The sequence below is a fragment of the Pleurodeles waltl genome, chromosome 5, assembly GCF_031143425.1.
Source record: "Pleurodeles waltl isolate 20211129_DDA chromosome 5, aPleWal1.hap1.20221129, whole genome shotgun sequence".
In the NCBI taxonomy this organism is placed as follows: domain Eukaryota; kingdom Metazoa; phylum Chordata; class Amphibia; order Caudata; family Salamandridae; genus Pleurodeles; species Pleurodeles waltl.
Window position 1 is genome coordinate 1,513,356,664 of NC_090444.1, and position 25,660 is coordinate 1,513,382,323.

The following is a 25,660-nucleotide window of genomic DNA, read 5'->3' on the forward strand; positions in this document are numbered from 1 at the left end:
ACACTTATGGACTTTGTCAGAGGGACTGCCTTGCTGCCCAAAGGACTAATCTGGACTGATTTGCTGTAAGGACTGGTGCCCTGCTTGTTGCCCGACTGGCTGTTGGCCCAAGACTGCTTAAAGGACTCTACCTTCCCCACAAGTGCTGCCGAAGGGCTTGGATTGAGCTTGCCTCCTGTTCTGAAGTCTTAGGGCCAACAAAGACTTAGGCCCTCATTACAACATTGGCCGGCGGCAACCGCCGCCTGCCAAGTTGTAACCGCTGTTGCGGCCGCACTCCCGCGGTGCCCATTATGACATCCCCCCTGGGCCGGCGGGCAGAAACAGAGTTTCTTCCCGCCAGCCCAGCGGGGATGTGGGCTGCAACATGGGAGCCGGCTCCAAATGTAGCCGGCGGTGTTGCAGCCGTGTGACGGGTACAGTTGCACCCGTCGCGTTTTTACTGTCTGCTGTGCAGACAGTGAAAAGCTGTGTGGGGCTGTGCCAGGGGGGCCCTGCACTGCCCATGCCAAAGGCATGGGCAGTGCAGGGGCCCCCAGGGGCCCAGTGACACCCCTTTCCGCCAGAATTCCATGGCGGTTCATACCGCCATGGAAAGGCTGGCGGGAAGGGGACTCGTAATCCCCTGGCCAGCGCTGCAAGCAGCGCTGCCCTGGCGGGTTACAGCCGATGGGACCACTGTGGCAGTAAACTGCCGGGACCATTGTGACGGAAAACCACCGGTCCCGGCGGTGTGACCGTGCCGCTTCCGCAACGGTCGTAATCCCCGAGTTTGTACCGCCAGCCTGTTGACGGTACAACCTCCAAAACAGCTCTGGCGGTCTTTGACCGCCAGGGTTGTAATGAGGCCCCATATCTACTAGCTCCTACCTATTTCACCACCTTCAGCAACTCCAGAACAGGCGCCACTGACCGACGCCGCACCACTGCCAGCTCCATAGTTCTCGCTGAACGCAACGACCGCAGCCTGCACCATAAGCCCGACATTGCTGCGACGCTGCTAAAGTCCTGAGGTGTGATCAAAACACTGCGGAGTGGATATATCGCAGCTTGACCTGCTGGACTCATTGACCCAGCCGGGTCACAAGGAACCGATGCCTCACCACAGATGCTGCATCACTTCCCCTGCAACCAGACAGAACTGACGCCTCACCTTCCCTGCGTAGCAGTAAGGGACCGACACCTCACCTCCCTGCCCGCAGCCCAGAACTGATGCCACACCGGCTCCGGCAACGCCTCATCTCCCCGACTCTGTGCTACGTCTTTGTCTCCTCGTTTACGAAAGGTACTGTGCCTGGAGTCCATGTGACTCTGTGACTGGCCCATACTTCCTGCAAATGGCGTCGGCCTTTTGGGAACAACTCTGTCACAATGTCATAATAGCCCTTTTGTAGCTATTGTGTTTCTAAATGCTAGAATAGAATTTGATTATGCAAAATTCATAACTTTATTTGTGTACATTGGATTCCTGACATTTTGGTTTATGTTATTCAGATACATATTATCTATGTTCCTAAGCTGGTGTATGAGTTATTACATAAATACTTTACACATTACCTTCTAATTAAAACCTGTTTGCTCTGTGCCAAGCTACCAGAGGGTGAGCACATGATAACTTAGATTGTGTAGTGGCTTACCCTGACTAGGATTATAGTCCCTACTTAGACAAGGGTGTATGTATACCTCTGCCAACTAGAGACCCAATTTCTAACACCAATCAACACCAGTCTTTCCACATGACCACATCCAGGTCACAAAAGACACCTGTCACCTGTGAAGTCTGCTAGGATTCTCTACTGTCCCCTGTCATCTTCAAGGAAGGTGCTTTGTTGAGAGGCTCAAGAATCATCACACCTAAGAGTCTTAGGGCCAGATGTAACATTTTTCCAAATAGTGATTACCTAATTGCGATTATCTGCGAATCACAATTAAGTAATCACTATTTGAATGTGTGAAACTCCAGGAGTTTCATTTAGTGATTCCCAATGTGTTGCAAATTGACCCACCTCATTAATATTCATGAGGTATGTCACAATTTGCGACCCACTGTGAAATTCTATAATCACAGGGATGGTGGCTTGCAGGGCTCAGCAGACCACCATGTCTGTGATTACTTTTAAATAAAGCAATCTTTTTTTTTCTTAAATGCAGCCCATTTTCCTCAAAGGAAAACGGGATGCGTTTAAAAAAGAAAAAAGAAAGGTTTCTTTTCAGTTTTTTTAAGTGTACGCAGTGCTCTTAAAAAAAATTTTCACGCACATTTACAAGGGACCCTTTCCTGTTTGCAAATGGGTTACCACCTACTTGAAGTAAGTGGTAAAATGCAAATGTTTTGCGACCGCTTTTGGGTCAAAAAAACATTCCTACATACCGCTGTGATTTGGTATTAGGAAGGGATGCCCTCAACATACCCCTTCCTAATACCAAACCGGTATGTAGTCGCAATTCCAATTTGCGATTCAGTAACAAGTTACTGATTCACAAATTGGAATTTATGCATACCAAAATGCATTTTTGCGATCACAAATGGCCCGATTGGTACATTTGTCCCTTAGTCAGCAAGTCATTGAACTGGCCTATAAAGGACATTGTGGCATTGTAGCCCTAGGAGAACGAATGTGGTTCCCGCACTCATATCAGTGAGTTGAAAGAGAACTAAACGCGTCACATCTTTGCAACTAACTTTCCCCAAGAGTGATCGAACATCCTTTGACAGTATCTGATCTTCCTGCTCAAGTTTGGAAAAGAGTTGCTGTTGATTTCTTTGGGCCTTTAGGAAACAGACATCATCTCATGGTAGCCATTGAGGAGTAGTCATTCTCTCCTTTAGTAGAAGAGCTATCATTAACAACCCATGACAAGGTCATCGAGTGGCTGGATGACATCTTTGCAGCGCAGGATATCCCCACCAATTTCAAATCTGGCAATGGCTTGCCTTTTCATAGCAAAGAATTCATAGAGTTTCTGCTCAGACTAAATATCAAGCATCAAAAGAGGATACCTCTATGGCCCCAAGCCAGTGGTGCTGTGGAACGATTTATAGACACCCTCAAAATGGCCATTCAACAAGCATCGCTGGAGTGAATCAAATTAAACATGCCCTGGTCAAGCCCGCAGTGTCTATCATTCAACTCCTCACTCCATGACTGTTGAGAGTCCTGCAACTTTGATACTTGGGGGAGCCATGGAACTGAATTACCACAGTGGACTGTGGACCGACCTTTGAATGGCGATAAGATTTGTGTCTGAGACACTTCTTGAACATGCAAAATGAAAACATGTTGACTGGTGTCAACAAGCTCAGGAAACAGTCTTCAATGAAAGTGACTAGGACCTGGTAAACAGAAACAAAAGCAGAAAACAGACACTTTGTTTGCTGTTGATCCTCTGAGAGTGGTGATGTGTCAAGGCACATGGTGAAGGCACATCATCTCAGACAGCCCATTACACAGACTCGTCACTTTTTAAGAACCTACCTCAACGTTTGTTAGCTCCTTCAATTATGGATGAGGTCCATAAAAGTCCAGATCAAGCATCAGAACCAGTGCTGTTGGTGCACAACCAGAGTGCATCTCAACTAAATCAAACCACTCAATCTGACTGACAAGTGTGAGCATCTTGACAATTTATTGAAGAAGTATAATGTAACTGTTATTTGTACTTTTTATTTAAGAAGGAGGGAGATGTAGTGTTGTTATATTATGTGGGCAAGGGCCGCCCCAGCTCTAGGCAGACTCAATAGAGGAATTATGTAACTTGCTGGGAGGTGTTAAGGTGTGGTTATTAATGGTTGTGACAAAATCAGAGTAGATCAGATGTGGAGGAATAAAAACATCTGCTACCGAGCTCCATGTGTGGCAAGTTCTTTGCGTGCTCCAAGGCTGGAGAGGACGTTACAGCTGAATGTCCTCATTTGCAACATTCCACATAACTTCTTTGTCCATGTTCAGATTTGCACCCTGACTCTCTAACACTACTAATGTTTTAAAGTTTGCAACGTCACTCAACAGTTAGTAACTAACCATCAGTACATACCCATATTTGTACCACCACTCACTCATAACCAGCTTATTCTGATTTCATCAAAGCTGGCACTATGACCACTCCTTCACTTTCCCTGCCTTGAGTCCAAAGCATGTGCACTGGCTATGCCCTGGACCCATCATGACTGATGACTGCTGAGGCCTAGCAGCAGAGTATGTTCATGTGCACCCCAAGAAGAAGTTGACTTGATCTGCCTGAGTGAACACTGCACCACCAGCACAGCAAGCGCTGAACAACACCCAGAGAACAACCACTTGGAAACAATGGCCCTCATTACAACCCTGGCGGTCGGTGATAAAGTGGAGGTAATACTGTCAACAGGCCGGCAGTAAAAAAAATGGGATAACGACCATGGCGGAAACCGCCAACACAGACAGCAACTTTAACACTCCAACCGCCATGGCGGTAGAAACAAACACCGCAGCGGTAACAGGCAACAGACAGGCGGAAGACAATGTACCGCCCACAATACTACAAGGCACCAATCTGCCAGCTTTTCCAGGGCAGTACCAACGCATCATAAGGACGGCGGAAACAGTACACAGAAGGTAAACCACTCGTCTCTCGACACCCAACGAGGAACCAGGACGCCATGGAGCCCGAGTTACAGGTCCTGCCCATGTTGGTTTACCGCCTCAACTACCAGGAACATCAAAGACGGCAGCGACGATGACGGTGAACACTGCACCTAGAACACAGAGGAAAAAGAGAGTGACACACACACAAACACGCAACACTCCCACCCCCCGCCCACAACAACATACACACACACACATCCAATACCATAACAGATACACTCCATCACCCCCTGGAAGAACGTAATGACCAAATTAAATGAGCTTAACAAGTGTAATAATCGAACAATCAGATAGCCCAAGATAACTTTAAATCATCAGTATATACAAATATTTACAGCAAGTACACAAGTCCGTACACTGTCCCATTGAATGTCCGTGGACTAGTGGTCCCAAAAAGCATGGGCGAAGCCCACACATGACAGCTGCCTTAAAACGGAGAGAACACTGCAGGGGCATCAGGTCGGAAAAAAAAAGGCACCTCAGTGGGAGGGGAGGGGGGCACCTCAGCCGGATGATGCGACAACGCCAAAGCTCCTCGAGGGGGCTCAATGCCCACTGCCTGGTCCTGGGGAGTGTAAATCCACAGTCTCTCAAGTCACTCAACTGGGTTCACTGCCCACTGCTTGGTCCTGGGAAGTGCAAAGCCTCAGTCTCTCAAGTAGGTGGGTTGCCCACTGCTTGGTCCTGGGGAGTATAAAGCCACAGTCTCACAAGTGGATGCTGTTCTCCACTGGTTCTGGAGGGGGCTTGGTGCCCAGAGTGCTTCATCCTGCCAAGGACTAGGGTAGTGGATGCTGTTCTCCACTGGTTCTGGAGGGGGCCTGGCGCCCAGAGTACTTCATCCTGCCAAGGACTGGGTGAGTGGATGCTGTTCTCTACTGGCTCTAGAGGAGGCCTGGTGCCCAGAGTGCTTCATTCTGCCAAGGACTGGGTGAGTGGATGCTGTTCTCCACTGGTTCTGGAGATGGCTTGGTGCCCAGAGTGCTTCGCCCTGCCAAGGACTTGGGTAGTGGATGCTGTTCTCCACTGGTTCTGGAGGGGGCCTTGCACCCAGAGTGCTTCATCCTGCCAAAGACTGGGTGAGTGGATGCTGTTCTCCACTGGTTCTGGAGGGGGCCTGGCACCCTGAGTCCTTCATCCTGCCATGGACTAGTTGAGTGGATGCTGTTCTCCACTGGTTCTGGAGGGGGCCTGGCGCCCAGAGTGCTTCATCCTGCCAAGGACTGGGGTAGTGGATGCTGTTCTCCACTGGTTCTGGATGGGGCCTGGTGCCCAGAGTGCTTCATCCTGCCAGGGACTGGGGTAGTGGATGCTGTTCTCCAGTGGCTCTGGAGGGGGACTGGTGCCCAGAGTGCTTCATCCTGCCAAAGACTGGGTGAGTGGATGCTCTTCTCCACTGGTTCTGGAGGGGGCCTGGCGCCCAGAGTACTTCATCCTGCCAAGGACTGGGTGAGTGGATGCTGTTCTCTACTGGCTCTAGAGGAGGCCTGGTGCCCAGAGTGCTTCATTCTGCCAAGGACTGGGTGAGTGGATGCTGTTCTCCACTGGTTCTGGAGATGGCTTCGTGCCCAGAGTGCTTCGCCCCACCAAGGACTTGGGTAGTGGATGCTGTTCTCCACTGGTTCTGGAGGGGGCCTTGCACCCAGAGTGCTTCATCCTGCCAAAGACTGGGTGAGTGGATGCTGTTCTCCACTGGTTCTGGAGGGGGCCTGGCACCCTGAGTCCTTCATCCTGCCATGGACTAGTTGAGTGGATGCTGTTCTCCACTGGTTCTGGAGGGGGCCTGGCGCCCAGAGTGCTTCATCCTGCCAAGGACTAGGGTAGTGGATGCTGTTCTCCACTGGTTCTGGAGGGGGCCTGGCGCCCAGAGTACTTCATCCTGCCAAGGTCTGGGTGAGTGGATGCTGTTCTCTACTGGCTCTAGAGGAGGCCTGGTGCCCAGAGTGCTTCATTCTGCCAAGGACTGGGTGAGTGGATGCTGTTCTCCACTGGTTCTGGAGATGGCTTGGTGCCCAGAGTGCTTCGCCCTGCCAAGGACTTGGGTAGTGGATGCTGTTCTCCACTGGTTCTGGAGGGGGCCTAGCACCCAGAGTGCTTCATCCTGCCAAAGACTGGGTGAGTGGATGCTGTTCTCCACTGGTTCTGGAGGGGGCCTGGCACCCTGAGTCCTTCATCCTGCCATGGACTAGTTGAGTGGATGCTGTTCTCCACTGGTTCTGGAGGGGGCCTGGCACCCAGAGTGCTTCATCCTGCCAAGGACTGAGGTAGTGGATGCTGTTCTCCACTGGTTCTGGATGGGGCCTGGTGCCCAGAGTGCTTCATCCTGCCAAGGACTGGGGTAGTGGATGCTGTTCTCCAGTGGTTCTGGAGGGGGACTGGTGCCCAGAGTGCTTCATCCTGCCAAGGACTTGGGTAGTGGATGCTGTTCTCCACTGGTTCTGGAGGGGGCCTTGCACCCAGAGTGCTTCATCCTGCCAAAGACTGGGTGAGTGGATGCTGTTCTCCACTGGTTCTGGAGGGGGCCTGGCACCCTGAGTCCTTCATCCTGCCATGGACTAGTTGAGTGGATGCTGTTCTCCACTGGTTCTGGAGGGGGCCTGGCGCCCAGAGTGCTTCATCCTGCCAAGGACTGGGGTAGTGGATGCTGTTCTCCACTGGTTCTGGAGGAGGCCTTGCACCCAGAGTGCTTCATCCTGCCAAAGACTGGGTGAGTGGATGCTGTTCTCCACTGGTTCTGGAGGGGGCCTGGCACCCTGAGTCCTTCATCCTGCCATGGACTAGTTGAGTGGATGCTGTTCTCCACTGGTTCTGGAGGGGGCCTGGCGCCCAGAGTGCTTCATCCTGCCAAGGACTAGGGTAGTGGATGCTGTTCTCCACTGGTTCTGTAGGGGGCCTGGCGCCCAGAGTACTTCATCCTGCCAAGGACTGGGTGAGTGGATGCTGTTCTCTACTGGCTCTAGAGGAGGCCTGGTGCCCAGAGTGCTTCATTCTGCCAAGGACTGGGTGAGTGGATGCTGTTCTCCACTGGTTCTGGAGATGGCTTGGTGCCCAGAGTGCTTCGCCCTGCCAAGGACTTGGTGTAGGAAAGTACCATCTTGCCTGGCATGTTACCCCCATTTTTCACTGTATATATGTTGTTTTAGTTGTATGTGTCACTGGGACCCTGGTAACCCAGGACCCCAGTACTCATAAGTATGCCTGAATGTGTACCTGTGTAGTGACTAACTGTCTCACTGAGGCTCTGCTAACCAGAACCTCAGTGGTTATGCTCTCTCATTTCTTTCCAAATTGTCACTGACAGGCTAGTGACCATTTTTACCAATTTACATTGGCTTACTGGAACACCCTTATAATTCCCTAGTATATGGTACTGAGGTACCCAGGGTATTGGGGTTCCAGGAGATCCCTATGGGCTGCAGCATTTCTTTTGCCACCCATAGGGAGCTCTGACAATTCTTACACAGGCCTACCACTGCAGCCTGAGTGAAATAACGTCCACGTTATTTCACAGCCATTTTACACTGCACTTAAGTAACTTATAAGTCACCTATATGTCTAACCTTTACCTGGTAAAGGTTAGGTGCAAAGTTACTTAGTGTGAGGGCACCCTGGCACTAGCCAAGGTGCCCCCACATTGTTCAGAGCCAATTCCCTGAACTTTGTGAGTGCGGGGACACCATTACACGCGTGCACTACATATAGGTCACTACCTATATGTAGCTTCACAATGGTAACTCCGAATATGGCCATGTAACATGTCTATGATCATGGAATTGCCCCCTCTATGCCATCCTGGCATAGTTGGCACAATCCCATGATCCCAGTGGTCTGTAGCACAGACCCTGGTACTGCCAAACTGCCCTTCCTGGGGTTTCACTGCAGCTGCTGCTGCTGCCAACCCCTCAGACAGGCAGCTGCCCTCCTGGGGTCCAGCCAGGCCGGGCCCAGGATGGCAGAACAAAGAACTTCCTCTGAGAGAGGGTGTGACACCCTCTCCCTTTGGAAAATGGTGTGAAGGCAGGGGAGGAGTAGCCTCCCCCAGCCTCTGGAAATGCTTTGTTGGGCACAGAGGTGCCCAATTCTGCATAAGCCAGTCTACACCGGTTCAGGGGACCCCTTAGCCCTGCTCTGGCGTGAAACTGGACAAAGGAAAGGGGAGTGACCACTCCCCTGACCTGCACCTCCCCTGGGAGGTGTCCAGAGCTCCTCCAGCGTGCTCCAGACCTCTGCCATCTTGGAAACAGAGGTGCTGCTGGCACACTGGACTGCTCTGAGTGGCCAGTGCCACCAGGTGACGTCAGAGACTCCTTGTGATAGGCTCCTTCAGGTGTTGCTAGCCTATCCTCTATCCTAGGTAGCCAAACCCTCTTTTCTGGCTATTTAGGGTCTCTGCCTCTGGGGAAACTTTAGATAACGAATGCAAGAGCTCATCCGAGTTCCTCTGCATCTCTCTCTTCACCTTCTGATAAGGAATCGACTGCTGACCGCGCTGGAAGCCTGCAAACCTGCAACATAGTAGCAAAGACGACTACTGCAACTCTGTAACGCTGATCCTGCCGCCTTCTCGACTGTTTTCCTGCTTGTGCATGCTGTGGGGGTAGTCTGCCTCCTCTCTGCACCAGAAGCTCCGAAGAAATCTCCCGTGGGTCGACGGAATCTTCCCCCTGCAACCGCAGGCACCAAAAAGCTGCATTACCGGTCCCTTGGGTCTCCTCTCAGCACGACGAGCGAGGTCCCTCGAATCCAGCGACTCTGTCCAAGTGACCCCCACAGTCCAGTGACTCTTCAGTCCAAGTTTGGTGGAGGTAAGTCCTTGCCTTACCTCGCTGGGCTGCATTGCTGGGAACCGCGACTTTGCAGCTACTCCGGCCCCTGTGCACTTCCGGTGGAAATCCTTTGTGCACAGCCAAGCCTGGGTCCACGGCACTCTAACCTGCATTGCACGACTTTCTAAGTTGGTCTCCGGCGACGTGGGACTCCTTTGTGACACTTCAGCAAGCACCGTTTCAGGCATCCTCATAGTGCCCGTTTCTGACACTTCTCTGGGTGCTACCTGCTTCAGAGAGGGCTTCTTGTCTTGCTCGTTGTCCCCTCTCTCTTCAGGTCCAATTTGCGACCTCCTGGTCCCTCCTGGGCCCCAGCAGCATCCAAAAACGCCAAACGCACGATTTGCAACTAGCAAGGCTTGTTGGCGTCCTTTTGGCGGGAAAACACTTTTGCACGACTCTCCAAGACGAGCGGGATCCGTCCACCTAAGGACAAGTCTCTAGCCCTTTTCGTTCCTGCAGAAACCTCAGCTTTTTCTGTCCAGTAGAAGCTTCTTTGCACCCGCAGCTGGCATTTCCTGGGCATCTGCCCATCTCTGACTTGCTTGTGACTTTTGGACTTGGTCCCCTTGTTCCACAGGTACCCTAGATTGGAAATCCACAGTTGTTGCATTGCTGGTTTGTGTCTTTCCTGCATTATTCCTCTAACACGACTTCTTTGTCCTTAGGGGAACTTTAGTGCACTTTGCACTCACTTTTCAGGGTCTTGGGGAGGGTTATTTTTCTAACTCTCACTATTTTCTAATAGTCCCAGCGACCCTCTACAAGGTCACATAGGTTTGGGGTCCATTCGTGGTTCGCATTCCACTTTTGGAGTATATGGCTTGTGTTGCCCCTATCCCTATGTTTCCCCATTGCATCCTATTGTAACTATACATTGTTTGCACTGTTTTCTAAGACTATACTGCATATGTTTGCTATTGTGTATATATATCTTGTGTATATTTCCTATCCTCTCACTGAGGGTACACTCTAAGATACCTTGGCATATTGTCATAAAAATAAAGTACCTTTATTTTTAGTATAACTGTGTATTGTGTTTTCTTATGATATTGTGCATATGACACTAAGTGGTACTGTAGTAGCTTCACACGTCTCCTAGTTCAGCCTAAGCTGCTCTGCTAAGCTACCATTATCTATCAGCCTAAGCTGCTAGACACCCTATACACTAATAAGGGATAACTGGGCCTGGTGCAAGGTGCAAGTACCCCTTGGTACTCACGACAAGCCAGTCCAGCCTCCTACATTGGTTGTGCAGTGGTGGGATAAGTGCTTGAGACTACTTACCACTCTTGTCATTGTACTTTTCATACGAGAAAAATATGCAAAACAAGGTCAGTGTATATACACATAGCCAAAAAGTTTTGCATTTCCTCTTTTCACTCTTTTCTAAGTGCTGAAAAGTACTTCTAACTTTCTAAAAAGTTCTACAAAGTTTTAAAAGTTTTTTTCTCTGTCTTTCTAAAAGCTCTGACAAACTTTTTATCTTTTACTATCACTTTAACTCTCTCTAAAAATGTCTGGCACAGGCCAAAATGTTGATCTGTCCAAACTTGCATATGACAACCTTAGCTGGAAAAGAGCAAGGAGTCTCTGTATAGAGAGAGGTTTGAGTGTAGGGAAGAATCCTTCCTTGGAACTGTTACTTAACATGCTTAGAGAACAGGATAAGGCCATAGGTGCCTCATCTGTTGAAAAAGTACCTAATAGTTCTCAATCTGATTCAGGGACCCCCCCAGGAAAAGATTCAGGAAAGAAACTTCCTAGCCTGCCCATTACTAGACAGTCTAGCATAGTTGGTAATGATGATGAGCCACACCGTACAAATAGTGTTGTCTCACATCATAGCAAAAGCATTTATTCTCACCATACTGGTAGTAATGTTTCTGTTAACCAAGCTGTTAGGGTGGCTTCTGTAAGGGACAGGTCTCCTTCTGTTCATTCCCATCATACCTCTGTATCTAGGAATGTCCCTCCCACCAACCCTGATGACAGAATGTTAGAGAGGGAACTCAATAAGTTGAGGGTGGAACAAACCAGACTGAAGCTTAAAAAGCAACAGCTGGATTTGGATAGACAGTCTTTTGAACTAGAGAAGGAAAGACAGAAGTTGGGTTTAGAAACCCATGGTGGCAGCAGCAGTATTCCCCATAGTCATCCTGCAAAAGAGCATGATTCCAGGAATCTGCACAAGATAGTTCCCCCTTATAAGGAGGGGGATGACATTAACAAGTGGTTTGCTGCACTTGAGAGGGCCTGTGTTGTACAGGATGTCCCTCAAAGGCAGTGGGCTGCTATCCTATGGCTATCATTTAGTGGAAAAGGTAGGGATAGGCTCCTTACTGTGAAAGAAAATGATGCTAATAATTTCCAAGTTCTTAAGAATGCACTCCTGGATGGTTATGGCTTAACCACTGAACAGTACAGGATAAAGTTCAGAGAGACCAAAAAGGAGTCTTCACAAGACTGGGTTGATTTCATTGACCATTCAGTGAAGGCCTTGGAAGGGTGGTTACATGGCAGTAAAGTTACTGATTATGACAGCCTGTATAACCTAATCCTGAGAGAGCATATTCTTAATAATTGTGTGTCTGATTTGTTGCACCAGTACTTGGTGGACTCTGATCTGACCTCTCCCCAAGAATTGGGAAAGAAGGCAGACAAATGGGTCAGAACAAGAGTGAACAGAAACGTTCATACAGGGGGTGACAAAGATGGCAACAAAAAGAAGGATGGTAAGTCTTCAGACAAGGGTGGGGACAAATCTAAAATTGAGTCTTCATCAGGCCCACAAAAACACTCTGGTGGGGGTGGTGGGTCCAAATCCTCCTTTAATCAGAACAAGGAAAAGAAACCATGGTGCTATTTATGTAAAATAAAAGGCCATTGGACAACAGATCCCAGTTGTCCAAAGAAAGGCACCACTGCTCCTACCACTACAACCCCTACTGCTACACCTAGTGTCCCTACTAATAGCAGTGGTGGTGGGAGCAAACCTACTAATAGCCAATCCAAGGGAGTAGCTGGGCTCACTTTTGGTAATTTAGTTGGGGTTGGCCTTGTTAGGGAGGCCACAGAGGCTGTGTTAGTCTCTGAGGGGGCTATTGATTTAGCCACCTTAGTTGCTTGTCCCCTTAATATGGATAAGTACAAGCAGCTACCCCTAATAAATGGTGTTGAGGTTCAGGCCTACAGGGACACTGGTGCCAGTGTGACTATGGTCATAGAGAAACTGTTCCACCCTGAACAACACCTACTTGGTCACCAGTACCAAGTAACCGATGCTCACAACAACACACTTAGCCACCCCATGGCTGTTGTAAATCTCAACTGGGGGGGGGTTACTTGTCCAAAGAAAGTTGTGGTAGCTTCAGATTTACCTGTAGACTGTCTATTAGGGAATGATTTGGAGACATCAGCTTGGTCAGATGTGGAGTTGGAGGCCCATGCAGCAATGCTGGGCATCCCAGGGCATATTTTTGCTTTGACAAGGGCTCAGGCCAAAAAGCAAAAAGGACAGGGAAGCTTGGATCCTGGAACAATGGACCAAGTGCTCCCTAAAGCTAGGGCTAGTAGAAGCAAACCACTTCCTACTATCCCTCCCTCTACAGTGGATTCTACTTCTGAGGAAGAAAAATTCCCTCCCTGTGCAGAACCTACACCAGAGGAGCTGGAAGCAGACACTGCTGAGCTTTTGGGTGAAGGGGGGCCTGCCAGAGAGGAGCTGAGTGTGGCACAGCAAACCTGTCCCACATTAGAGGGTCTCAGACAGCAAGCTGTCAAACAGGCTAATGGGGATGTCAGTGACTCTCACAGAGTTTACTGGGAGGACAACCTCTTGTACACTGAGCATAGGGATCCTAAACCTGGAGCTGCCAGGAGATTAGTGATTCCTCAGGAGTACAGAAAGTTCCTCCTAACACTGGCACATGACATTCCCTTAGCTGGGCATCTAGGACAAATGAAAACTTGGGACAGGCTTGTTCCCCTGTTTCATTGGCCTAGAATGTCTGAGGACACAAAGGAATTTTGTAAGTCCTGTGAAACCTGTCAAGCCAGTGGCAAGACAGGTGGCACCCCAAAGGCACCCCTTATCCCACTGCCTGTGGTTGGGGTTCCCTTTGAAAGGGTAGGGGTTGACATAGTTGGCCCCCTTGACCCTCCTACTGCTTCAGGCAATAGGTTTATCTTAGTGGTAGTGGACCATGCCACAAGATATCCTGAAGCTATTCCTTTAAGGACCACTACAGCACCTGCAGTGGCAAAGGCCCTCCTGGGAATATTTTCCAGGGTGGGCTTCCCAAAGGAAGTAGTATCAGACAGAGGAAGCAATTTCATGTCTGCATACTTAAAGGCCATGTGGAAGGAGTGTGGTGTAACGTACAAGTTCACAACACCCTATCATCCACAAACAAATGGACTGGTGGAGAGATTTAATAAAACTCTCAAAGGCATGATTATGGGTCTCCCTGAAAAACTCTGCAGGAGATGGAATATCCTTCTACCATGCCTCCTTTTTGCCTACAGGGAGGTACCCCAGAAAGGAGTGGGCTTCAGCCCCTTTGAACTTCTTTTTGGACACCCTGTTAGGGGTCCACTCACACTTGTAAAGGAGGGTTGGGAACAACCTTTAAAAGCTCCTAAGCAGGATATTGTGGATTATGTACTTGGCCTCAGATCAAGGATGGCTGAGTACATGAAAAAGGCCAGTAAAAACCTTCAGGCCAGCCAAGAGCTCCAGAAGCAATGGCATGATCAGAAGGCTGTTTTGGTTCAGTACCAACCAGGGCAGAAAGTGTGGGTCTTGGAGCCTGTGGCCCCAAGAGCACTCCAAGATAAATGGAGTGGTCCCCACACAATTGTTGAAAAGAAGGGATAAGTCACCTATTTAGTTGACTTAGGCACTGCCAGGAGTCCCCTTAGGGTGCTCCATGTCAACCGCCTGAAACCCTACTATGACAGGGCTGATCTCACCCTGCTCATGGCAACTGATGAGGGACAGGAAGAAGACAGTGATCCTCTACCTGATCTCTTCTCTTCCACAGAACAGGATGCTCTTGTGGAAGGTGTAGTTTTGGCTGATTGTCTTACTGCTGAGCAGAAAGACAATTGCATAAATCTCCTAGATCAATTCTCTGAACTCTTCTCTACTGTGCCAGGTACCACTTCTTGGTGTGAGCACACTATAGATACTGGAGACAGTTTACCTGTCAAAAGTAAGATCTATAGGCAGCCTGACCGTGTCAGGGACTGCATAAAGCAAGAGGTCCAGAAAATGTTAGAACTAGGAGTGGTTGAGCACTCTGACAGTCCATGGGCTTCTCCTGTGGTACTGGTACCAAAACCCCATTCCAAAGATGGAAAGAAGGAAATGCGGTTTTGTGTAGACTATAGAGGTCTCAACTTGGTAACCAAAACTGATGCTCACCCTATACCCAGGGCAGATGAGCTCATAGATACACTGGCATCTGCCAAGTATCTAAGCACTTTTGATTTGACTGCAGGGTATTGGCAGATCAAATTGTCAGAAGATGCTAAACCTAAGACTGCATTTTCTACCATTGGAGGACATTACCAGTTTACTGTAATGCCTTTTGGTTTGAAAAATGCACCTGCCACTTTTCAGAGGTTGGTGAACACAGTCCTGCAAGTGCTGGAAGCTTTCAGTGCAGCATATTTGGACGATATAGCTGTCTTTAGCTCCAGCTGGGATGATCACCTGGTCCACCTATGGAAAGTTTTGGAGGCCCTGCAAAAGGCAGGCCTCACTATCAAGGCTTCAAAGTGCCAGATAGGGCAGGGTAAGGTGGTTTATCTGGGACACCTTGTTGGTGGGGAACAGATTGCACCACTTCAGGGGAAAATCCAAACAATTATTGATTGGGTTCCCCCTACCACTCAGGCTCAGGTGAGAGCCTTCCTAGGCCTCACTGGGTATTACAGGAGGTTCATTAAGAACTATGGCTCCATTGCAGCCCCTCTTAATGACCTCACATCCAAGAAAATGCCTAAAAAGGTATTATGGACAGCAAACTGTCAGAAAGCTTTTGAGGAGCTGAAGCAGGCCATGTGCTCTGCACCTGTCCTGAAAAGCCCTTGTTACTCTAAAAAATTCTATGTCCAAACTGATGCATCTGAATTAGGAGTAGGGGCAGTCCTATCACAACTTAATTCTGAGGGCCAGGATCAACCTGTTGCTTTTATTAGTAGAAGGTTGACCCCTAGAGAAAATCGTTGGTCTGCCATTGAGATGGAGGCCTTTGCTGTGGTCTGGGCTCTGAAGAAGTTGAGGCCATACCTGTTTGGCACTCACTTCATTGTTCAGACAGACCACAAACCTCTACTTTGGCTAAAACAAATGAAAGGTGAAAATCCTAAATTGTTGAGGTGGTCCATATCCCTACAGGGAATGGACTATACAGTGGAACATAGACCTGGGAGTAGCCACTCCAATGCAGATGGACTCTCCAGATATTTCCACTTAGACAATGAAGACTCATCAGGTCATGGCTAGTCTTATTGTCCTTCGTTTGGGGGGGGGTTGTGTAGGAAAGTACCATCTTGCCTGGCATGTTACCCCCATTTTTCACTGTATATATGTTGTTTTAGTTGTATGTGTCACTGGGACCCTGGTAACCCAGAGCCCCAGTGCTCATAAGTGTGCCTGAATGTGTTACCTGTGTAGTGACTAACTGTCTCACTGAGGCTCTGCTAACCAGAACCTCAGTGGTTATGCTCTCCCATTTCTTTCCAAATTGTCACTGACAGGCTAGTGACCATTTTTACCAATTTACATTGGCTTACTGGAACACCCTTATAATTCCCTAGTATATGGTACTGAGGTACCCAGGGTATTGGGGTTCCAGGAGATCCCTATGGGCTGCAGCATTTCTTTTGCCACCCATAGGGAGCTCTGACAATTCTTACACAGGCCTGCCACTGCAGCCTGAGTGAAATAACGTCCACGTTATTTCACAGCCATTTTACACTGCACTTAAGTAACTTATAAGTCACCTATATGTCTAACCTTTACCTGGTAAAGGTTAGGTGCAAAGTTACTTAGTGTGAGGGCACCCTGGCACTAGCCAAGGTGCCCCCACATTGTTCAGAGCCAATTCCCTGAACTTTGTGAGTGCGGGGACACCATTACACGCGTGCACTACATATAGGTCACTACCTATATGTAGCTTCACAATGGTAACTCCGAATATGGCCATGTAACATGTCTATGATCATGGAATTGCCCCCTCTATGCCATCCTGGCATAGTTGGCACAATCCCATGATCCCAGTGGTCTGTAGCACAGACCCTGGTACTGCCAAACTGCCCTTCCTGGGGTTTCACTGCAGCTGCTACTGCTGCCAACCCCTCAGACAGGCAGCTGCCCTCCTGGGGTCCAGCCAGGCCGGGCCCAGGATGGCAGAACAAAGAACTTCCTCTGAGAGAGGGTGTGACACCCTCTCCCTTTGGAAAATGGTGTGAAGGCAGGGGAGGAGTAGCCTCCCCCAGCCACTGGAAATGCTTTGTTGGGCACAGAGGTGCCCAATTCTGCATAAGCCAGTCTACACCGGTTCAGGGGACCCCTTAGCCCTGCTCTGGCGCGAAACTGGACAAAGGAAAGGGGAGTGACCACTCCCCTGACCTGCACCTCCCCTGGGAGGTGTCCAGAGCTCCTCCAGTGTGCTCCAGACCTCTGCCATCTTGGAAACAGAGGTGCTGCTGGCACACTGGACTGCTCTGAGTGGCCAGTGCCACCAGGTGACGTCAGAGACTCCTTGTGATAGGCTCCTTCAGGTGTTGCTAGCCTATCCTCTCTCCTAGGTAGCCAAACCCTCTTTTCTGGCTATTTAGGGTCTCTGCCTCTGGGGAAACTTTAGATAACGAATGCAAGAGCTCATCCGAGTTCCTCTGCATCTCTCTCTTCACCTTCTGATAAGGAATCGACTGCTGACCGCACTGGAAGCCTGCAAACCTGCAACATAGTAGCAAAGACGACTACTGCAACTCTGTAACGCTGATCCTGCCGCCTTCTCGACTGTTTTCCTGCTTGTGCATGCTGTGGGGGTAGTCTGCCTCCTCTCTGCACCAGAAGCTCCGAAGAAATCTCCCGTGGGTCGACGGAATCTTCCCCCTGCAACCGCAGGCACCAAAAAGCTGCATTACCGGTCCCTTGGGTCTCCTCTCAGCACGACGAGCGAGGTCCCTCGAATCCAGCGACTCTGTCCAAGTGACCCCCACAGTCCAGTGACTCTTCAGTCCAAGTTTGGTGGAGGTAAGTCCTTGCCTCACCTTGCTGGGCTGCATTGCTGGGAACCGCGACTTTGCAGCTACTCCGGCCCCTGTGCACTTCCGGCGGAAATCCTTTGTGCACAGCCAAGCCTGGGTCCACGGCACTCTAACCTGCATTGCACGACTTTCTAAGTTGGTCTCCGGCGACGTGGGACTCCTTTGTGCAACTTTGGTGGGCACCGTTTCATGCATCCTTGTAGTGCCAGTTTCTGGCACTTCTCTGGGTGCTACCTGCTTCAGAGAGGGCTCTTTTCCTTGCTCGACGTCCCTTCTCTCTTCAGGTCCAATTTGCGACCTTCTGGTCCCTCCTGGGCCCGAGCAGCGTCCAAAAACGCCAAACGCATGATTTGCAACTAGCAAGGCTTGTTGGCGTTCTTTTGGCGGGAAAACACTTCTGTACAACTCTCCAAGGCGAGATGGATGCGTCCACCTAAGGGGAAGACTCTAGCCCTTTTCGTTCCTGCAGAAACCTCAGCTTCTTCTGTCCTGTAGAAGCTTCTTTGCACCCGCAGCTGGCATTTCCTGGGCATCTGCCCATCTCCGACTTGCTTGTGACTTTTGGACTTGGTCCCCTTGTTCCACAGGTACCCTAGATTGGAAATCCACAGTTGTTGCATTGCTGGTTTGTGTCTGTCCTGCATTATTCCTCTAACACGACTTCTTTGTCCTTAGGGGAACTTTAGTGCACTTTGCACTCACTTTTCAGGGTCTTGGGGAGGGTTATTTTTCTAACTCTCACTATTTTCTAATAGCCCCATCGACCCTCTACAAGGTCACATAGGTTTGGGGTCCATTCGTGGTTCGCATTCCACTTTTGGAGTATATGGTTTGTGTTGCCCCTATCCCTATGTTTCCCCATTGCATCCTATTGTAACTATACATTGTTTGCACTGTTTTCTAAGACTATACTGCATATTTTTGCTATTGTGTATATATATCTTGTGTATATTTCCTATCCTCTCACTGAGGGTACACTCTAAGATACTTTGGCATATTGTCATAAAAATAAAGTACCTTTATTTTTAGTATAACTGTGTATTGTGTTTTCTTATGATATTGTGCATATGACACTAAGTGGTACTGTAGTAGCTTCACACGTCTCCTAGTTCAGCCTAAGCTGCTCTGCTAAGCTACCATTATCTATCAGCCTAAGCTGCTAGACACCCTATACACTAATAAGGGATAACTGGGCCTGGTGCAAGGTGCAAGTACCCCTTGGTACTCACTACAAGCCAGTCCAGCCTCCTACACTTGGGTAGTGGATGCTGTTCTCCACTGGTTCTGGAGGGGGCCTTGCACCCAGAGTGCTTCATCCTGCCAAAGACTGGGTGAGTGGATGCTGTTCTCCACTGGTTCTGGAGGGGGCCTGGCACCCTGAGTCCTTCATCCTGCCATAGACTAGTTGAGTGGATGCTGTTCTCCACTGGTTCTGGAGGGGGCCTGGCGCCCAGAGTGCTTCATCCTGCCAAGGACTGGGGTAGTGGATGCTGTTCTCCACTGGTTCTGGATGGGGCCTGGTGCCCAGAGTGCTTCATCCTGCCAGGGACTGGGGTAGTGGATGCTGTTCTCCAGTGGTTGTGGAGGGGGACTGGTGCCCAGAGTGCTTCATCCTGCCAAAGACTGGGTGAGTGGATGCTGTTCTCCACTGGTTCTGGAGGGGGCCTGGCGCCCAGAGTGCTTCATCCTGCCAAGGACTAGGGTAGTGGATGCTGTTCTCCACTGGTTCTGGAGGGGGCCTGGCGCCCAGAGTACTTCATCCTGCCAAGGACTGGGTGAGTGGATGCTGTTCTCTACTGGCTCTAGAGGAGGCCTGGTGCCCAGAGTTCTTCATTCTGCCAAGGACTGGGTGAGTGGATGCTGTTCTCCACTGTTTCTGGAGATGGCTTCGTGCCCAGAGTGCTTCGCCCCGCCAAGGACTTGGGTAGTGGATGCTGTTCTCCACTGGTTCTGGAGGGGGCCTTGCACCCAGAGTGCTTCATCCTGCCAAAGACTGGGTGATTGGATGCTGTTCTCCACTGGTTCTGGAGGGGGCCTGGCACCCTGAGTCCTTCATCCTGCCATGGACTAGTTGAGTAGATGCTGTTCTCCACTGGTTCTGGAGGGGGCCTGGCGCCCAGAGTGCTTCATCCTGCCAAGGACTAGGGTAGTGGATGCTGTTCTCCACTGGTTCTGGAGGGGGCCTGGCGCCCAGAGTACTTCAACCTGCCAAGGACTGGGTGAGTGGATGCTGTTCTCTACTGGCTCTAGAGGAGGCCTGGTGCCCAGAGTGCTTCATTCTGCCAAGGACTGGGTGAGTGGATGCTGTTCTCCACTGGTTCTGGAGATGGCTTGGTGCCCAGAGTGCTTCGCCCTACCAAGGACTTGGGTAGTGGATGCTGTTCTCCACTGGTTCTGGAGGGGGCCTTGCACCCAGAGTGCTTCATCCTGCCAAAGACTGGGTGAGTGGATGCTGTTCTCCACTGGTTCTGGAGGGGGCCTGGCACCCTGAGTCCTTCATCCTGCCATGGACTAGTTGAGTGGATGCTGTTCTCCACTGGTTCTGGAGGGGGCCTGGCGCCCAGAGTGCTTCATCCTGCCAAGGACTGGGGTAGTGGATGCTGTTCTCCACTAGTTCTGGATGGGGCCTGGTGCCCAGAGTGCTTCATCCTGCCAAGGACTGGGGTAGTGGATGCTGTTCTCCAGTGGTTCTGGAGGGGGACTGGTGCCCAGAGTGCTTCATCCTGCCAAGGACTTGGGTAGTGGATGCTGTTCTCCACTGGTTCTGGAGGGGGCCTGGCGCCCAGAGTGCTTCATCCTGACAAAGACTGGGTGAGTGGATGCTGTTCTCCACTGGTTCTGGAGGGGGCCTGGCACCCTGAGTCCTTCATCCTGCCACGGACTAGTTGAGTGGATGCTGTTCTCCACTGGTTCTGGAGGGGGCCTGGGCCCAGAGTGCTTCATCCTGCCAAAGACTGGGTGAGTGGATGCTGTTCTCCACTGGTTCTGGAGGGGGCCTGGCACCCTGAGTCCTTCATCCTGCCATGGACTAGTTGAGTGGATGCTGTTCTCCACTGGTTCTGGAGGGGGCCTGGTGTCCAGAGTGCTTCATCCTGCCAAGGACGAGGGTAGTGGATGCTGTTCTCCACTGGTTATGGAGGGGGCCTGGCGCCCAGAGTACTTCATCCTGCCAAGGTCTGGGTGAGTGGATGCTGTTCTCTACTGGCTCTAGAGGAGGCCTGGTGCCCAGAGTGCTTCATTCTGCCAAGGACTGGGTGAGTGGATGCTGTTCTCCACTGGTTCTGGAGATGGCTTGGTGCCCAGAGTGCTTCGCCCTGCTAAGGACTTGGGTAGTGGATGCTGTTCTCCAGTGGTTCTGGAGGGGGCCTTGCACCCAGAGTGCTTCATCCTGCCAAAGACTGGGTGAGTGGATGCTGTTCTCCACTGGTTCTGGAGGGGGCCTGGCACCCCGAGTCCTTCATCCTGCCATGGACTAGTTGAGTGGATGCTGTTCTCCACTGGTTCTGGAGGGGGCCTGGCGCCCCGAGTGCTTCATCCTGCCAAGGACTGGGGTAGTGGATGCTGTTCTCCACTGGTTCTCGATGGGGCCTGGTGCCCAGAATGCTTCATCCTGCCAAGGACTGGGGTAGTGGATGCTGTTCTCCAGTGGTTCTGGAGGGGGACTGGTGCCCAGAGTGCTTCATCCTGCAAAAGACTGGGTGAGTGGATGCTGTTCTCCACTGGTTCTGGAGGGGGCCTGGCACCCAGAGTCCATAATCCTGCCAAGGACTAGTTGAGTGGATGCTCTTCTCCACTGGTTCTAGAGGGGGCCTGGCACCCCGAGTCCTTCATCCTGCCATGGACTAGTTGAGTGGATGCTGTTCTCCACTGGTTCTGGAGGGGGCCTGGCGCCCCGAGTGCTTCATCCTGCCAAGGACTGGGGTAGTGGATGCTGTTCTCCACTGGTTCTCGATGGGGCCTGGTGCCCAGAATGCTTCATCCTGCCAAGGACTGGGGTAGTGGATGCTGTTCTCCAGTGGTTCTGGAGGGGGACTGGTGCCCAGAGTGCTTCATCCTGCAAAAGACTGGGTGAGTGGATGCTGTTCTCCACTGGTTCTGGAGGGGGCCTGGCACCCAGAGTCCTTAATCCTGCCAAGGACTAGTTGAGTGGATGCTCTTCTCCACTGGTTCTAGAGGGGGCCAGGCGCCCAGAGTGCTTCCTTGCGATGACTGAGGCTGCAAACTGCTGGTAGTGCCAGTGCTGGTGGTGGTGCCTCATGTAGTGTGTGCAGGGTCCAGGACGTCTCCTGCAGCCTCGGACGGCGGCCCACTGATGATGCTGCTGATGTCCGCTGTAGTGGCACTGGCTGGGCACGTCGTGGGGCAGGTGGTGGTAGCTGCGGCAGTGTCTGCGGCGGAGATGCTGCCGGTGGTCAAGGTGTCTGCACTTGTGGAGGAAGACACCAGGCCATCTCCTTCAACCTCGGACAGCTGCCCACTGTGGATGATGCTGATATCCGCAGTAGTTGCACTGGATGGGCACGTTGCGGGGCAGGTGGCTACAGCGGTGGCTGCGGCGGAGATGCTGCAGGTGGTGCAGGTGGCTGAACTTGTGGAGGGAGACACCAGGCCGTCTCCTTCAGCCTCGGAAGGCTGCCCACTGGGGATGATGCTGGTGACTGTAGTTGAGGCAGCTGCTGTGCAGGTGGTGGTGCAAATGGCGGTGCAGGTGGCGGTCGTTGCGGCGGTGCTCACCGCGGTACAGGTTGGTGGGCTGTCTAGCAAAAGGGGGGGCACCAGTCCCTCACCCGGAGGCTCCGTGCCCTGAGGTGACTTTCCTTTGCTCTTGTGTTCCTTCCCCACCTTGGAAGTCGCTGCTGGGACCTTGGCACTGTCCTCTTTGGTTCTGGATGAGCCCTTGGTGGGTGGATGGTGTGGCTTTTCACTTCTGCATGCTGGCCCCTTCCTTACCTTGGCAGGTGGCAGAATAGGGTGGTCCTTGGCTTCACTAGGTGGCACACTGGCAGCCCTGATGGGTGCCCCCTTTGATGCTCCAGGACTTGCAGGGACCACACTGGATGAGGATTTGGTGGCTGATGTGCTGGTCAGGGCTCTAGACAACCTGGCCCTAGGGGAAGGACGGAGGGGAGGTGCAGGGAAGAGGTCAATGGTAGCCAGGAAATGTTTTTTAGACACACTGGGATGGGAAGATGGAGGGGGTTTGGGAGTGGAGGAAGAGGTAGTGGTTGTAGGAGGTGTACATCTGCTGAGTTTGAGTGAAGGTGCATGGGTTGGAGGCTGTTCTAAGGTGGATGGCTGTTGAGTGGGTGTGTGCCGGCATTTGGGTACTTTGAGAGGAGGGCTTACAGACACACTGGGAGTGGACACAGGGGACGTGTGAATGGTAGTGGGGGTGGTGATTGCACGTGAGCAGTGTGTGGTGATGGGCGTGCTGTTGATGGAGGTAGTGGCTGATGATGTAGTGCATGCAGGTGTGAGTGGAGATGAGACTGGGAGGGAGTTGGAGGATGTGGGGGGGGGACACAGTGGAGGCAGTGTATGCTGGTGTGTCTGCATGGGTATGGTGCTTGTGTGAGTGCCTGTGGGATGTGTGGTGCCTGTTTTCCTGGGCCACTTTTGTGTGTTGATGTGTGCATGCTGGTCTGATGGTGTGCTTGGGATAGGCTGAGGTTGAGGGGATTGGGTCTGGGTGTAGGAGGTTGGAGGGGGGAGGCTGGACACAGAAACAATGGCTGCCATCAGTGCTGAGGCCAGAGCCTGAAATGCTCTCTGTTGGGCCGCCACGCCAGAATGAATGCCCTCCAGGTATTCATTTGTTTGCTGTAAATGCCTCTCGACACCCTGGATGGCATTCAGTATGGTTGACTGCCCAACAGTGAGGGATCTCAGGAGGTCAATAGCCTCCTCACTGAGGGCAACAGGGCTGACTGGAGCAGGGCCTGAGGTGCCTGGGGCGAAGGAGATGCCCACCCTCCTGGGTGAGCGGGGACGGGAAACACGCTGAGGGGCTGCTGGGAGGGTGGTGCTGGGAGGGGGGGTGGCGGCTGTACCTGTTGTTGCAGTGGGCATGAGGTGCCCGCCACCGCACGGGAGCTCCCATCAGAGGAGGAGTCGCTATCACTGGTGTCCCCTCCTGTCCCCATCGTGGAGCTCCCCTTGCCTTCCATCCCACTAGTGCCTTCAGACTCCGTACATTCACCCTCCTGGGCCATGTGGGTTGCAGCTCCCACCTGCTCTGGTGCCACTGCTCCTCTGCCAGATGATGCTAATGCACACAAGGACAGGGTGACAAAATAAAAAGGGGGCGAAGACAGAGGAGACACAGGGTCAATGCCAGCAACACCACTACCGTTAGCGGACACAACACACAGGGAGCAGCCCTATGCACTATCCCATGCACTAACAGTTCTTAGGAAAATCACCTGCCAATGGGGGACTATGCCTAACCCCATTTACTTCACACCTGGAACCCACGGGAGGCTGACTAGTTGTAGATGGCCACTACCACTATTGGGGCTGGAGTGCCACAGAGCCTGTCTAACAAGGGACCTACCCTACCAAGTTCGCCCTGGCCTAGGGGAACCCACAGCCCACACCCCCCACCCAGACACCTCGTAAAGCACGCAGAGTCAGATAAATGAGACTGTACTCACCCCCTTGTGGCTGCTGTAATGCCCTCAAGCGCCCATCCAACTCCGGATATGCCACCACCAGGATCCAGAACATCAGGGGGGTCATGGTGGACGGGCACCCCTTCCACATTGGGAGGCCATCCCCAGCTGGGCCTCAGCCGTCTTCTTGCTCCAGCGGTGCAGGTCCTCCCATCTCTTGCAGCAGTGGGTGCTCCATCTATGTTAGACCTCCATGGTCCGCACTTCCTTGGCGATGGCACGCCAAATACCCTTCTTCTGGTGGACGCTGACATAGAGGAAAGGTAAAGTAAGAATGGAACTTTTTCCACCATCCGGTTCTTCATACTCATTGGCCACCAGTTCCCACCCATGCCCTGAAACACATACACTGACCATCCTCACATGCAGGCCTCAGCCCCCCCACAACATGTATCTTCCATCCAGACCACTCCATACATTCATGTCCCATTTATCATGCTCACAGTTTACTCACCTGTTTGTCTGGAGGACCGTAGAATGGCGTGTAGTGGGGGAGGACCCCATCCACTAGTCTCTCCAACTCCTCCGAAGTGAAGGCAGGGGCCCTTTCCTCAGACACTTGAGCCATTGTTGCTTCCAGAATGAGGTCACAGCAGCACTTGCAGTGTAAGTCCTCTCCCGTTGAAGGTCAGGTATCAAGTGAGTGAACAGCTAGAAAATGGCGGTCAGGTCCGCGGCGTTGCGTACCGTCACCGCCGGCATACATCGTCATTTGCTCCTGGAACCCATAGGGCCCAATGATAACCAATGCTGAATTGCACGGCGGTCTTTGACCGCCTACCGCCACGCTGCACAACGCCAGCATTTCCCCTTTTCCCTCCTTACAGGTCAGTCAGCTGCCATTTCAGGGGCACCTAACTGCGTCACAGCACATTTGGCCAGGAATACGGACAGACAGCGCCACACACCGATTAAATCACATTCGTGCAAAACACCCTTGTGCAACCTATGTAGTACATGACCCTCTGCTCACCATTCTCCTCCATAGGGCACATCCGGTGGGGCAGATGATGAGATGGCATCATCCTCCGGTGTACAGACCCCAGACAGACGCATCATTATCACCTACAGACTTGATTGTGCCACAATCCAAGAACTGTGTGCCCAATTGGAGCCAGACCTGATGTCAGCTATCCGCCACCTCACAGGTACCCCCCCTCTAGTGCAGGTCCTGTCAGTGCTCCATTTCCTGGTCAGTGGTTCCTTTCAAACAACAGTGGCCATGGCATCAGGGATGTCACAACCAATGTTCTCT